Source organism: Lissotriton helveticus, chromosome 5_1, assembly GCF_964261635.1.
Source record: "Lissotriton helveticus chromosome 5_1, aLisHel1.1, whole genome shotgun sequence".
Lineage (NCBI taxonomy): Eukaryota > Metazoa > Chordata > Amphibia > Caudata > Salamandridae > Lissotriton > Lissotriton helveticus.
In genome coordinates this window covers 243,247,174-243,261,192 of record NC_136065.1, presented here as the reverse complement: position 1 = coordinate 243,261,192, position 14,019 = coordinate 243,247,174, and the positions used below count along the sequence as shown (strand labels likewise).

Genomic DNA, 14,019 nt, shown 5'->3' with positions numbered 1-14,019 from the left:
GTTTGGCTCTGGGTGTGTGGCTCTAAATGTGTGTGTGGCTCTGGGTGTGTGGGTGTGTGTATGACTCTGGGTGTGTGGGTGTGCGTGTAGCTCTGGGTGTGTGTATAGCTCTGGGTGTGTGGCTCTGGGTGTGTGTGTGGCTCTGGATGTGTGTGTTAGTGTGGCTCTGGGTGTGTGTGTGTGGCTATGGGTGTGTGTGTGTGTGTGGCTCTGGGTGTGTGTGTGTGGTAGTAATTGCTGTCTGCTGAGCTCGTCCGTAGGGTACAATAGGTCTCACATTTGCAAGAGATTAAGCTAATGGCAATGTAAATGACAATGCCATTTATTTATCTGTTTTCAAAACCAACACATAAATACAACATTTGTCATTTACAATGCCAATAGCTCTAACTTTTTCCAAAGGCGAAACCATTGCATTGTAAATGCACTTTTTTCGTCAGTGCCCGGGCCGAATTGTGATCCCAATCCGACCCTGCCCACACCAGAAAGACCAGATCAGGAGGCCGCTCCTTCTCCTTCCTTGCGGCCAGAGCCTGGAACGTCCTTCCGCTCCACCTCAGACAGACCAATCTCTCCCCACCTTCACGAGAAACCTAAAAACTTGGCTCTGCGAAAGACCTCCTTGATGGACTGGACCCTGCACCTCCTCTCCTCCCCAGCGCCTGGAGACCCTTACGGGTGAGTAGTAGTGCTTAACAAAAACAAGATCGATTGTTTTGGTTATTTGGGACACTCTTTGGGGGAGTGCCCCGGCGTAATTGTGATCTGACCCTGCATGTTTATTATAGGTTTGGATAAACAGTTTTGTCACTCTCTTCATCGTCGGCAGCTTATTTTAAACTTCCCAACCTCCGTGCAGCCACTTATCTCATGCACAATTACCCCCGTGAACAAAGGCCCTTAACCGCTTTACGGATGTCAGATACAGGAACTTCACAAAACTATCGATCGATTAACTCCCGCTTTGGGATAGCTCCTGCCTAAGCAATGCAACGGATGTGACCCATGGAAGAACGAGTTGACGTCTGTGTACGTGATTTTATCTTTGCTAAGGAGTATTCCTCTAATTGAGGCCAGGCTATCAAGTCGGGAGATGCGACGGAAACTGAGGCTCAATCAGCGCATGCGCACCAGATTTAGACTCCCGCTGTCCCTCCCATATTAAGAGGAAAACAACAACGATGCTTGCTGCCACACTCTTCAGGAGAGCCTGTCACTTACTGGAGCACCTATAGCCGGCGAGTAGCAGGTAGGACTAGACTCTACTTTTCCAGGACAGATATGCCATACTCCACAAATTAGGTAGGACATGCTTGGTGTTAGTACCATGAGTTCCACAGAGACCGGAAAGCATAGAGGCTCAGCCAGAGGATTTTTTATTTTCCGGAGAGTAGGTGCAGTTATCTTCTGGCAAGGTTTATAGTATTTCAGGGAGATGGTACCGGTAATTCACCGGTAGCAAAGTAGCAACCATGTGCACAGGGAGATTGAGTACATGCAGTAGTCTTTACACTTCAGTAGGACTTTAAGTGGGTCGGGTTCAGACGGTGCTCAGCACCTGCAGTTCTAAAAAGCAGGTGCTGAGACTGGTCCCTACCTGGCTCTCCCTTTTCGTCCTCACCCTCAGGATGAAGAAAAAAAATCTTAACTCTGCAGCAGTACCACCCTTCACTGCATTTGATGCAACTTCTAAGCGACTTGTTATAGTTCTTTACAGTCTCATAATTTCAGAATTTAAGCATTCTCAATATTCTATAAAACAAAGCCATAGTTGGTGCTTATTTATCTCATGCAACTAACAACCATTGGCAACGCCAATAGTCCTGGCTTGTTGTAGGTGTAATGAATGAATGAATGAATGAAACAACACTTGTATAGCGCTATCTGCCCGGAGGCCTCGTAGCGCTTATGACAGGAACTTAATTGACAGGAATGACTTTTGAATGACACTTAATGACAGGAACTTAATGTTACTTGTTGTATTATATATTTGGATGCAATGACTGGAAGCAGCAAATTACCAATCAGGTGGCACACTACCCTAAGCTCAGATTTTTAGCTTACGTGTTTTAAGCTACGCCTCTTTGAGAGACCCCCGCCCCCCAGATTTTTCATCCCACTAAACGCCCTGCACTTTAAACAAAACTTGAGAGTACGATTTAATTCAAGGGTAGTGTAGGGAAGGGGTGATTCTCAAGACACTTTGCTGGTGTTTTCTTGTCTGCTGCTGGTAGCCTAAAATGGGAGAAATCGTTGTATAATTTCCCTCCGGCATTTAAGAGTCTGGGGTTAGCCCTTTTGATTGTAGTAACATTTATATGCACACACGTAGTCCCTTAATGTATCTTTAAGCTTGTCCGCTTCATCTGTAGGAGTGTTATGTCATTCACTACCTGATTTTTCTGCACACTTTAGCCGTTGCAGAGAGTGGCAGCATTCTGTTCTTTCACAAGAAGCGCATTGGTACTCAAAGTAGTTCTTTTCAGTACGGGGGACTACAATGGCTGTGTGTTTGCTTCTTTTTTCAAATCTCAAAACTTGTTCGCCGCCACACTCCCAGTACCTTTGTCAGGAGTGGGGTTTGCTGTCCCCCCTCCCTGAGCCACAATAGACCCCGGAGATCCATCCCCCAAGTCCAGATCCAAGCAGTGTCCCAGGGACCCCCATCCCCAGGGACACTGCTATCTATTGCCTGGGAGAGTGCAGGCATATCCTGCCCCTTCTCTCTGGGTAGAAAACACAACCTTAGTCTGACCGTGGCGGGAACAGTGAAACAGGCAAAGTGAGTGAGCCGGCTCCTGCCAGCATCCCTGTGGGCTTGATTACAAGTATAGGTGCAATTTATCGCCCCTGGTTAATAACGGTTCCATGGGGTTTTACGAGTTTCTGGAGAATAACAAGCAGGTTTTGGTGTTTAACGCACCAAACTTCGCATGGTACAGTAAATACCTTATGCTTTTCCCTCTTACATTTTTGCAGGTTTAACCTGATGAAATGTAACAAATGTTGAGGTATTGGCAGGTTTAACCTGCCAAAATTTAACAAATGTTGAGCTATTGAATGCATCCTATAATTATCGGATGCGTTAAATAACTTCAAACTAGTAATTCCAACCCATGCTTAAACAGGGGTTTACGTATGTGTCTGAATTTAATGAGCAGCTTGTAATCAGGTCTATGGGTGCTGACTGTGGAGCCAAATGGGCTGTGGGGGCCTCAAGACTTCTCCCGTGCCCCAGTGTATAAGGACATCTCTCGGCGGCGTTTGATACCGTACCACACAATCTGCTATTAAGAACTCTTGCAGCAAAAGGTATCCAGGACAGAGCATTGGGGTGGTTGAAATCATTTTTGTTGGACAGAACACAATCCGTGCGCATGGGTAACTTTTCTTCCCCGCATCGGAACATCAAATATGGGGTCCCACAGGGGGCCTCACTGAGCCCATCGTTGTTTAACGTGTTTGTGTCCTCCCTGGCAGCGATAGGAAGAAATTGGGGTGTCGAAATCTGTTCTTACGCAGATGACACCCAACTATCTGTTATCCTGGATGAGAATGATGACCCCAAGGACAGGTTACTAAACTGTCTCACCGAACTGTCTGACTGGATGTATAGCCATTGCCTAAAACTGAACGCAGACAAATCAGAGATATTGATGTTCGGTGGACATACTCAACTGTGGAATAACAGCTGGTGGCCAGCGTCCCTGGGGACCCCCCCAATTCCGACACTGACAGCAAGGAATCTGGGAGTAACGATCGATACCACCCTGACTATGAAATCTCACGTGTCAACAATATGCGGCAAAGGCTTTCCCTTGTTAAAGATGCTCAGAAGAGTCTTCCCCTGGATTCCCTTAGAGTGTAGAAGGATCCTGGTTCAGTCACTACTGATGAGCAGGCTGGATTACGGAAACTCCCTGTTTGTAGGCATGGCAGACTACCTCTTTACCAAACTACAAATAGTGCAGAACGCGGCGGCCAAGGCAACTTGTAAGAAAAGAAAATTTGACTCAGCCAAGAGCTGCTTAAGAGAGCTCCATTGGCTGCCAATGAGGCAGAGAGCAACCTTCAAAATGCTGTGTATAACACACAGAGCACTGCACAACACAGGCCCAATTATCCTAAGAAATAGGATTCAGTTTTATGCACCATCTAGAAATCTCCGCTCTCAATTCACAGCAAGAGCAAGAACTACTCGAGTGAAGAGAGCCAGGATGGGAGAGCGAGCCTTCTCCCACATAGCCGCTACCAAATGGAATGAGTTGCCCGTGGCTCTCAGACTTATGGACTGCCACCTTTCATTTAGGAAACAACTGAAAACCTTCCTTTTCCCTAAACCAGATTAAAATTGTAGGACTTAGGTCCATCCACCACTCATCATAGTTATCGCAGCGCTGTGATATCCTATTTAGGATGATTGTTAGCGCTTTATAAGAAAAAAATAACATAACATAACATGTGGGTGCCCGGGTGGGAATCAGAGCACCCACTTTGGCCTTCTCCAGCCCTTCCCCGTGTATGCAGACATGTCGGTGCCCCACGTGGGCATCGAAGTACCCGGCCGGGGAGCCGGCCGGGCCTCGGGAGGAGTCCAAAGTGCAGCAGAAATATCTCTTTTTCAGTGTCTGGGCAGTGCAGTATAGAGGTGCATTTTTTTCATGCCTTGTCTAAGTTTACTCATGCGTTGTCAAGTTGCCTTTGGAAAAGCCAAGCCACCAGTCTTCCTAAATTTCAAATGATTATTAATGTTTTTATCCTTGGTTGTTAAAAAAACATACTGATGATAACTGAGTGAAACCATTTCCTGTTTAATGTTTTCACCACTTACTTTTCGTTTTTGGGTACTTTAATTCGCAAGTGGGAAAGTAAGTTTTTGCTCTGGTTTTTTCAGGTCAGGAGAAAACAATAGTAACATTTGCTTTGGGACACATTCTACCTGCTACTGAGAGGAGGAAAAAGCTTAGTGAAGCATTTCTTGTGCGATACTAATTCACTATCCTGCAAAGATTTGCCTGCATTTTTCCCATTTAATTGGCCAGTTGATATATCAGTTGTGAAAATCTTGTCTTTTGGGGATTAGGGACGTATACAGACAGCGTAGTCTGTTATTTACTGTATTACTTCCCTGATCTACCTATTAATGAAGATATACAGATCGCTCTTTGGTTACGACCTGTTTACCTGCATGCTCCGACCAATGCTATGTTACATTTAAGGTTAAAATCAGTGACTGTTAGTGACTGTTTGTCCTCTTGTGAACTGATAGATCATTAATTAGATGCCAGACCTCTATGTTCTCAATGTAGAAATCCATCCAGCTGCTCCTGCTATTCTGAGATGGAGCATCTCAGTCTGCTATCCCATTAATTATCCTGGGGGAACTTGCCTTACCCATTACATTTAACCTCTTCCCTGCTTTATTTCCCTTCCTATGTATATAGTTACATTTTTGAATCCCCACATCGTCCTGGGTTATTTATTTATTTTCTCCATTTGTAAAGCGCGGCTGACACCTTGCAGGTTTCCTGGCGCTGGCGAATACTCGTACCTCAGGGGAACAACAGCAGGGAGCAAGGGGTGTTGGTAACTTCATCGTTCTAGTTGAAATAGTAAAGCATTGAAGTCCCAACCAATCACTAAGTGTTTTTCCCTGCTTGTAGCAACTCCAGTTGTAACCCATCAACAATATCAACAAGGCTACAAAGCGTATCCAAGGTACCTTCTTTATCAGTGTTGGTGTTCTTGATTTTGGCAGATTAAAAGTGTTCCCTGCCCTACCTTCAAAACAAGAGTATATTGGGCTCTCATGCTTTGGATGTACGTTCTCTAATATTCCTTTGTACCCGATACTGTCAAGGCCACCTGTGTGGTCTTTGCTTCAAATCCTTCCCTGCTTTGATCGCAAACGTGCAAAATGGCATTTTAGTATCGGTTTTTTTAAACACCACAAATGGAATTGTTTAACAAATTCTACTTTGTTATCTTTTTGTTTCATAAGCAGCTTGCTATGTTTCAATTAGGTAGGTATATTACCTACTTATTTTGACTTGATTTTTAGGTCGAGCTTAGCGCAGCCCCAAGCGCTGCTCTAGGAGATGACCTTTTGGAATCGGTCTGCACTTTTCTAACACTCGTGCGTGTGGCGGCATCCACCTTGCGGGAGCGAGCAGGGGCCATCGGTTTCTAATTAGTGTGGCCTCGCTTGCTTGTTTACATTTGGTGGTCTGCGGCTCCCCAGAACTCTGATCCCGTCTTCCCCATGTAACCAAATTGTATATCCCTGGACACTTCCGTTTGTTGTCAGTTGCTCTGGACTTTTCCCTTGTAACAATGAAAAAAAAACAAGAAATGAGCTAACATTCTGCACTGTGTCCATAAACAGGCATTTAACTATTGAGTCATGTATCAGTCCCACACACAAAATAACGGAGAAACTGCAAAAGGTGTACCTGAAATGGATTGTGAAAAACCATGTCGGGTTCAGACACCTGACTCCTGCCGATCTCATCCTTTCATCCCCTGCCTCCTTTTCTGTTGAATCAAACTCACAGCAGCAAATATACATGCCCCTTCTCGAGTCAGAAACTGCCTTGGTTCCCATCAACCTGAATCACTTATTGCACTTTCACACACTGCACGTGTAAGAGGGAGAACAAGGAACACCCGTGGCGTTATCCAAGAAGTACGCACAGAAACAGACATCTACAGAAATGTGACTATTCTTAAACCTAGCTTTCTCCCTTATACGCACGATGAAGGTAACTAACCCAGTCAGCCAATGTATTATTTTTATTTGTATAGTGCCCAGTATGATACAGTTGGTCTATGTAGGCGCTTTTCGCATAAATAAGTAAAGCGCTTTCAGAGTAATATTAATTATAACAAACACAAAACGCATCCGAGATACAGGCTCAAATCCCACAAGAAAGTGCGGGTGATGTTAGTACCTTATCCTGAATCTGATTTGAATAACTGTAGAATAGTTTTCCCAGGATGTGTAATGCAGCTCCTTAAACTATATATAAAAGGTGTTAAATCCATAATTTGCAGTTTGAAATGCAGCTTTCACTTCATAGCTGCAGATGGGCGGGGAAAAAAAAGATGCTTTCCGATGTCTACAGTGAAATAACCGACCATCTGATACATGATACACTTGCATCTCCCAGATGTGACTTAACATCTTTCGGGCACCTGGCTCCGTTTTGGCGTCAACATCGTTCATAATTCAAAACCCTGGATGGAGATGGTGTGCTTTGTGCTGAATTAGTAATTTGGAGCTCGTCTGTGCAACCCACTGCGTTCTCGTGTCGCTGAGCAGAAGAGTGCTTTTTGTTTCGAGAGTCACACACACACACACCACACCACACCCCCCCATCACCACACCCACACAACATCACTCACTCACTCTGGGCCCAGTATGCTGGTTAGTTGCTCTAAACAGGTGCGTGTGAGTTGCAGAGGTATCTTTGAGGTCACATCAAGTTGGGGCCCTCCGGTTGGTACAAAGTGACAGAGTTTGGAGCCCAGGCGAGGGGTGGGAGTGAGGTAAGGAAGCCCACAGCACCTCACGTTAGAAGTACTTTGTCCCTGCCACTGGTGTTACAGCAACTCCATTGGCTGCTCCCTCGCTCTTGCCCCGGAAGTAAAAGCCCTCACGGTTCACCATGGTGCGTGACCTCCAGCAATAGAAACAAGCATTGGCGTAGAAAATAAGTCTTGCCTTTGGGACCTTATAAGTGTTTAGCCATGCAACAGTTGATGTTGTTGCACTAAGGTGCTGCATAACTAAATACTTATAAGGTCCCAAAAGCGAGACCTATTAGCTATGTCCATGCTTATTTTTTATGTGTCCTTCCAATATCTGATTTTTAGGGAGGCTTACTCTGATGTGTTTTTCTAAAGGTCTGAAGCCTGCAGTTTCTCTGCTTACCTCTGCTCTGGTATTCTCTAATTCGTTTTATTTGTCCCCTTTATTTTTCCAGTTGTGCCCTCAAACTTTGCTTTTGATTCTACAGGTTCGCTAACTCTCATTGGGTCCCTTGGTACACATAAGATTTACTGTTTATGAGTACGTTTTCACTCTCAATATATTCTCTTGTTAATCTTTTCCCGTCTATGTACGTCAGACACCAAATCGCAACTCCTGTATTCTGGTGAGGTGGGTGTGCACTTTGTGCCTCAATATTAAACTAAATACTGGTAATATTGCACACTTTTACGTCTATAGTGCCCCTGGAGGTCTCCTCTTCATAGTTAGCAGATGAACATTGCTTAGTAACAAAGGTATCACTTCTAATTCTAGGTTTATAGCCTCTCAGGTCTGTAATACAATGAATGTTTTTTTTCTTTAACTCAGTTGACCCTTCATAACTTGCCTCGATCACTCCTGGGACTCCTGTCGGATATACCTTTGTTGGTTGACTTCTCTAACATTTATTAATGTTTCCAATACCACTTTCCTTGCTAACATTTAGTCTAGTTCCTTCTATCAGTAGCCCATTTGCCCTAATTGTTTATCCCTGTGAATAATATGATGTTTCTTTCTTCATATTCTCCAATAACTGTGGCTGCATTATATTCACCTGTATCCACTGCCCCTTTCATTTGGCTTTACTCCCTGCAGCACTGCCTGTAGTTTCCTCCTTCTCTTTTTCCAAACATTCTGTATTACCAGTGGTACTATCTGTGTTCTCCTGGATCCTTTTACTATGGTGTGTCGTTCCTTGATAGCCCCATCCCATAATCTTCTGTATCCTAGCTTGACTCTACCATGCCTTTGTGTGGACATTCCTGTGTATTTCCTGGTCTATAATCGTCCTCTTTATGTGGCACGCTTGCAACGATATTTCTGAGATGAGTGATTTTAGTGATACAAGAGTTCAGTTTTAAATTGCAATCTGTATGGCACTCATAACTCCACTACGTTTACCTTGTACAAGCCAAAGTTGCCTCAGGGAATTTTTTTCAGTGTGAAAATATGAGCCGAGCTAGTGTTAGACTGTTCATTGTTTTGCGTTATTTTGCTTGAAATTTGCCATCCTACCCCTGTCCAGCCTCAGCTCTAATATTACAAATTTGCTGCTGCAAACTACAATTTTATACGATTTTCTGATTCTGGGTTTTTATTACACTCGCCAGCACCTTTTTGTTCTCTGTGCATAATAGCATGTGCTACAGTGGTATGATTTGCTCCTCTTGCTTTAGATGTGGAATTTATTAGTCTGAAAACTCTTGCCTTTGGACATTTTATTATGCTGCCTGCTGAGCCATGTAGTACCTCTCTTCTTCACACATCTACTTTGGTCCTGACAGTCTTGAGGATAGTGCTCTGATGAGCAGTATGTCCCCAAGAATCTGATCTCTCTCCCCTTAGCTAATTTAGGACAACTCCAAACGCCCATAGCATTTCTGTCAAACTGGTGCGAGCCCCTTCCACTTTGCTCTTGTTTAGTGCAAGTAGCAACATTTAGCTGAACTGAATGCTTTCACCTAAAGCATTGAATCAGTGGAAGTATCAGTGCATCTCACATTCAGAATCCCGTTAGTGTAGAAACTAGAGCTTTGGCAATGTCAATTTTTCTGGAAAAGTTTTACTTCCTAGCTACTCTCAACACAGAACAGCGCAGAAATAGAAAGATCCCTTTGAAATGATGCATTGTGGAGCGTAATGATTAGGCAATTTGCGCACACAAAAATAATACAGTATTGTACAGACTCTGAATACACAATTCAAGAACAAACGTATTTTCAGGCCTAATGCAAACGTCCGCTAATGGAAGGTTCACTACAGTAATATATTATTATTATTCCTTTTAAAATTAATTTACCTGTTGGTTGCTATTAAATCTGCCCATACTCAGCCTCAGTGAGCTTGCACCTCACTGGGCTGGTAACGGGGATGGACAACACGGTGCCTGCCCTTCCGCCTGTCCATTAGAACATTTGCCTGGCCTGGAAGCACGCAGGGCGCCTTCTTGCCCGAGATGTTTCACCGAGGGGGATTTAAGCACGGCCGCACAGCGGACGTGCGCAGCCGGCGTGCCAAAGGCAAGCCCACTGCGCCCGTCCGCGCCTAGCCCGTGCCTAGGGCCAGGGATGTTGCCGGTTTAAGGCTCTGTTCTGATTCTGCCTCCATACTCACCTATACGGGGAAACAACTGCGAGCCCTTAACAGACATGGTAGGTGCGATGTAAAAACTGGCACCAACACCGATCCATGTATGACTCCTCTTAAATGTAAAGCCTGTGGGTTTTCATACCTTCTATCGGAATCGCCCCAGTTATTACTAAGTCAGAAACAACTACCCGCTGGGAAGAACGAAACAAAGTCCATGTTAGGCTGCCTTATTAATGCACGGTCACTATGCAAACACGCGTCTGAGTTCGCTTTGCTCATTGAAACACATGGCATTGATGTAGCCTTTATTACAGAAACCTGGGTAGACGCCTCAGCTGATCCTGATTTAGCGATGGCCGCTCCCTCAGGGTTTACACTATTTAGGCAAGACCGAGTTGGCAAAAGAGGAGAAGGACTGGCCATCCTGTTTCCAAGTACATGGAAAGGGGTCTTTACCTCTCAACATAATGGTCCCTCCTTGGAATCCTTACTCTTTAAATTAAAGATAGGTAATCAACACACTTTTAATGGCTTGCTATGCTATCGGCCCCCGGCCAACTTTTTGAAGGTTATTGGTACTTCCCTGGATGTCCTATCCCTGTCACCAGACTTTACACTCCTGGGTGACTTTAATGTCCACTTGGAGGATCCGCTGGATAGCGATGCAGTACATCTTCTTGATATCGCTAACAGCATGGGCCTTACTCAGCAGGTGATTGGTAGCACACACACTGGGGGTCATTTACTGGATGGAATATTCTCTAGTAATAACCATCTACAATGCCATCCACCAATGCCAATTGTACGGTCGGACCATAAAGCTGTTATGTTTTCATTTCTGGTACAAAACCCCCAGACAGTGAAATCAATAAACAGGCAGCGGAAAATGGTCCGACCCTGGAATAAGTTGGAAGTGGGCGTGGTTGAAGCTGCATTAGCCCAAAACCCTCCACCATCCTTAGAAGACTCAAATAAAGCCGTTGCTGCTTTTTGATGGCTGGCTGAGCAAATCAATAGACAAAGTACTACCAACTAAATGCATCACTAACAATCTAACAATAGGACCAGACCCACTGAACCTTGGTATTCTTTTTTTTTAATTTTTTTTATTTTTGTATTTTGAGTGAAAAAGGCTTTATTTTGATACGTAAATATCTTAAAAGCAATACATTACAAAATGCAATTTCAAGAATTAAAAAAAAATGACATACAGATATATATATTTTTCATAAACATATTTTATTATCGGATTGCACATACATTGCAGGGCTCTGTACCCCAGAGACAACTGCAGTATCACTTTACAACAATAGGAAAGCAATCAAATTTTCATACATTGCTACTAAGGTACATGTCTGAGGATCCTATCCGGAGCACAAACTCCCCCCTCGCCCCCCCCCCCCGAGTCGCACATTGTCCACACAGTTCAGTCCACGCTTCTTACATAGGAAACAAAGAGATATTGGCATAAATACACACTCCCCGACCCCTCCCCGCACTAATTCAAGACCATGTGAGCCTATAATCATTACACCGGAAGATCTTCCAAGTCACCGGGGTGCTCCAGCCACAGGCCCCTATATTCCGCCAAACGTTTCCAAATTTTGTACTGCTTACGTGCACAACCCTTGGCAACAAAGATTGACTGTTCCAACCCCATACAAAAGTCAAGGCCATTCTTCCACCCCGCCAATGAAGGGGGCCGTGGGTCCTTCAACGCCCTGGCTATGTCTCGTTTTGCCAGAGTGAGACCCAATAACATAAGGTGCCTTTTGTAGATATTGCCTCCCGTACCCTCCATTACGTGCAGCAAGGCAAACTGTGGAGTGCGCGGGAGGTCCCACCCCATCACCTCAGACAGACAGGAAAACACTCCCCTCCAAAATCGATCAAGGGATAAGCACTGCCTGACAGTATGTAGAAACGTGCCTTCCTCCCTGCCACACACCGAAGACACTCCGGAGAGGCAATCAAACCCGCATTCCACAAGCGAGTTCGGGTGAAGTATTCCCTATGTAGGTATTTAAATTGAAGGAGGCGGTGAACCTGGTATTCTGAGCAGCTTAGGATACAAAAACAAAAATGTCGTAGTCTGGAAGGAGGTGGAGATTATCACTCGCTCTGGAGGATAAAGCAAACTATAAATCAGCCTTACTTGAGTATAAAAAACTCATTTGTAAAGAAAAAACTAGCTATTTCACCACGGCTATACTAACGGCAAAAAATTTGTCTAAGGCTTTCTGGTGGGTGCAACTAGGTTGTGGAACTCTCTCCCAATAAAATTGAAACAGGAGACACATCTGGTAGCTTTCAGGAAAGCGCTAAAGACTTGGCTGTTCAGTCTTTAAAGTGCCTGCGAAACCCCCTAGCCTAAATCCTGTCTCAATGAGCAAGCGCCTTGACACCCTCGGGTGAATGTTTCGTGCTCTATAAATTGCAGTCTCATTTCATTTGGCAAGGTATGATATGTATTGGCATAATTAAAACACAAATTAAAAACGGAGCCAAAAAAGTACTTGGCAAAAGTCAAGAGTCTACCTACATGGAACCCTTCTTCACGCAGCACCCATTCAGCACTTGGGATTCATGTATTTTGACAACAACAACTGATTGTGTAATACTATATGCAAAACACAGTGTATATTGTGGGGAAAAAGCCTATGAGCTAAAGACGTAAATCGAAAATTTTGTTTAACATCTGTACACTTCTCCTCTTTAAACTGATATGGAGCTTCAATGTAAGGCTCTATAACCAGGCTGATGATGATGTACCACTTACTTAACCAATGACATGAACATGGACACCCCACACACATTACAAATCAACCAAGGTTCTATATATATGCCTTTAGTACTTTCTCATAATTTCAGTCAAGTTGGAAGTGCTCTTTCCTCAGGCTCCCACACTTCATCAACTTTTCATTGGCTACCTGACTAGTTTTTATCAATCTTTCCACAGTCCATCTTAGAACAGCAGGCAGCAACCCCCAGTACAGGAAGGCTGCTTCAAAGGTGTACACTGACTCACCTAGCCACATCCAAACACATATCACTAATGAGCTTGTATATTTTGAATGGGCTCGATCCATATACTCAGTTACATTACCTTAGCTGTTTTGTCTAATGTTATCCCCAACACTAGAAACAACATCTCGGCTTCCTCACAACAGTCCTGGATCTATCACAGTACCAGGTTATGTAAGAAAACAGTACCTTGTGACCACCCTCTTCAGCATAGGTCATCAATCACACTGTCAATTTTTCTACATTATTTCCACATATAGAATTTTCAGTTGAACTGGTCGAATTCCTGATCTTATTAGAATCTTTCAGGAGTATATTTGAGATTTTAAGGTCTCGCCTATCCCATTCCGCAAGGAATGGATAGGACGAGACTATTGGGGTTAAACTAAGAGCTAAACTAAGCTCTCAAATAATGCGGATTTCCAGAAGTGCATGTGTCCCGTGCACGCACTTCTATCCGCCTGCCTGCCTCGCATCACCACATCAAGGCCAGCCATCTGTTGCTTCCCCAGCGTGGTGCCGTCAGCAGCTTCACTTCAAAGGGATCCGCTCCGCACCCTGCTGCATCAAAGGCTTTCATTTCGCGGCCTCGTTTATTTACTTTCATTTCGCGGCCGCGTTCTTGAGCTCATTCATACCTCTCCCCCTTCGTCCTGCGCCCTCCACCCTCCTCTCCCAAACACCATGGACGATGGTGTAAGCACACTTTTCACGGCCGCCAGGCCGTGTCTCGCATTTGTCCTCCCCACAGCAATGCCAAGAGCTTGTCTGCCTGTGTTTTTCTGCTCGTGTTTTTAAATGAAGTGTTCACCCTACGGGAGTTTTAGTGCTGCTAATTAAATAACTTCTATCGTCACCTCACCCTGTCTTCACTT

At 44.4% G+C, this 14,019-nt stretch overlaps 1 protein-coding gene across 1 annotated transcript in view; it reads left to right on the top strand.

Moving 5' to 3' along the window:
* Window positions 1–1,119: 1,119 nt before the first annotated feature.
* Window positions 1,120–14,019, top strand: part of DPH7 (diphthamide biosynthesis 7) — a 118,147-nt gene continuing 105,247 nt past the window's right edge. Inside the window, exon 1 of the mRNA XM_078642114.1 lies at window positions 1,120–1,249. The gene's annotated coding sequence lies outside the window, so the exon portion shown is untranslated. The remainder of the gene's footprint in view (window positions 1,250–14,019) is intronic.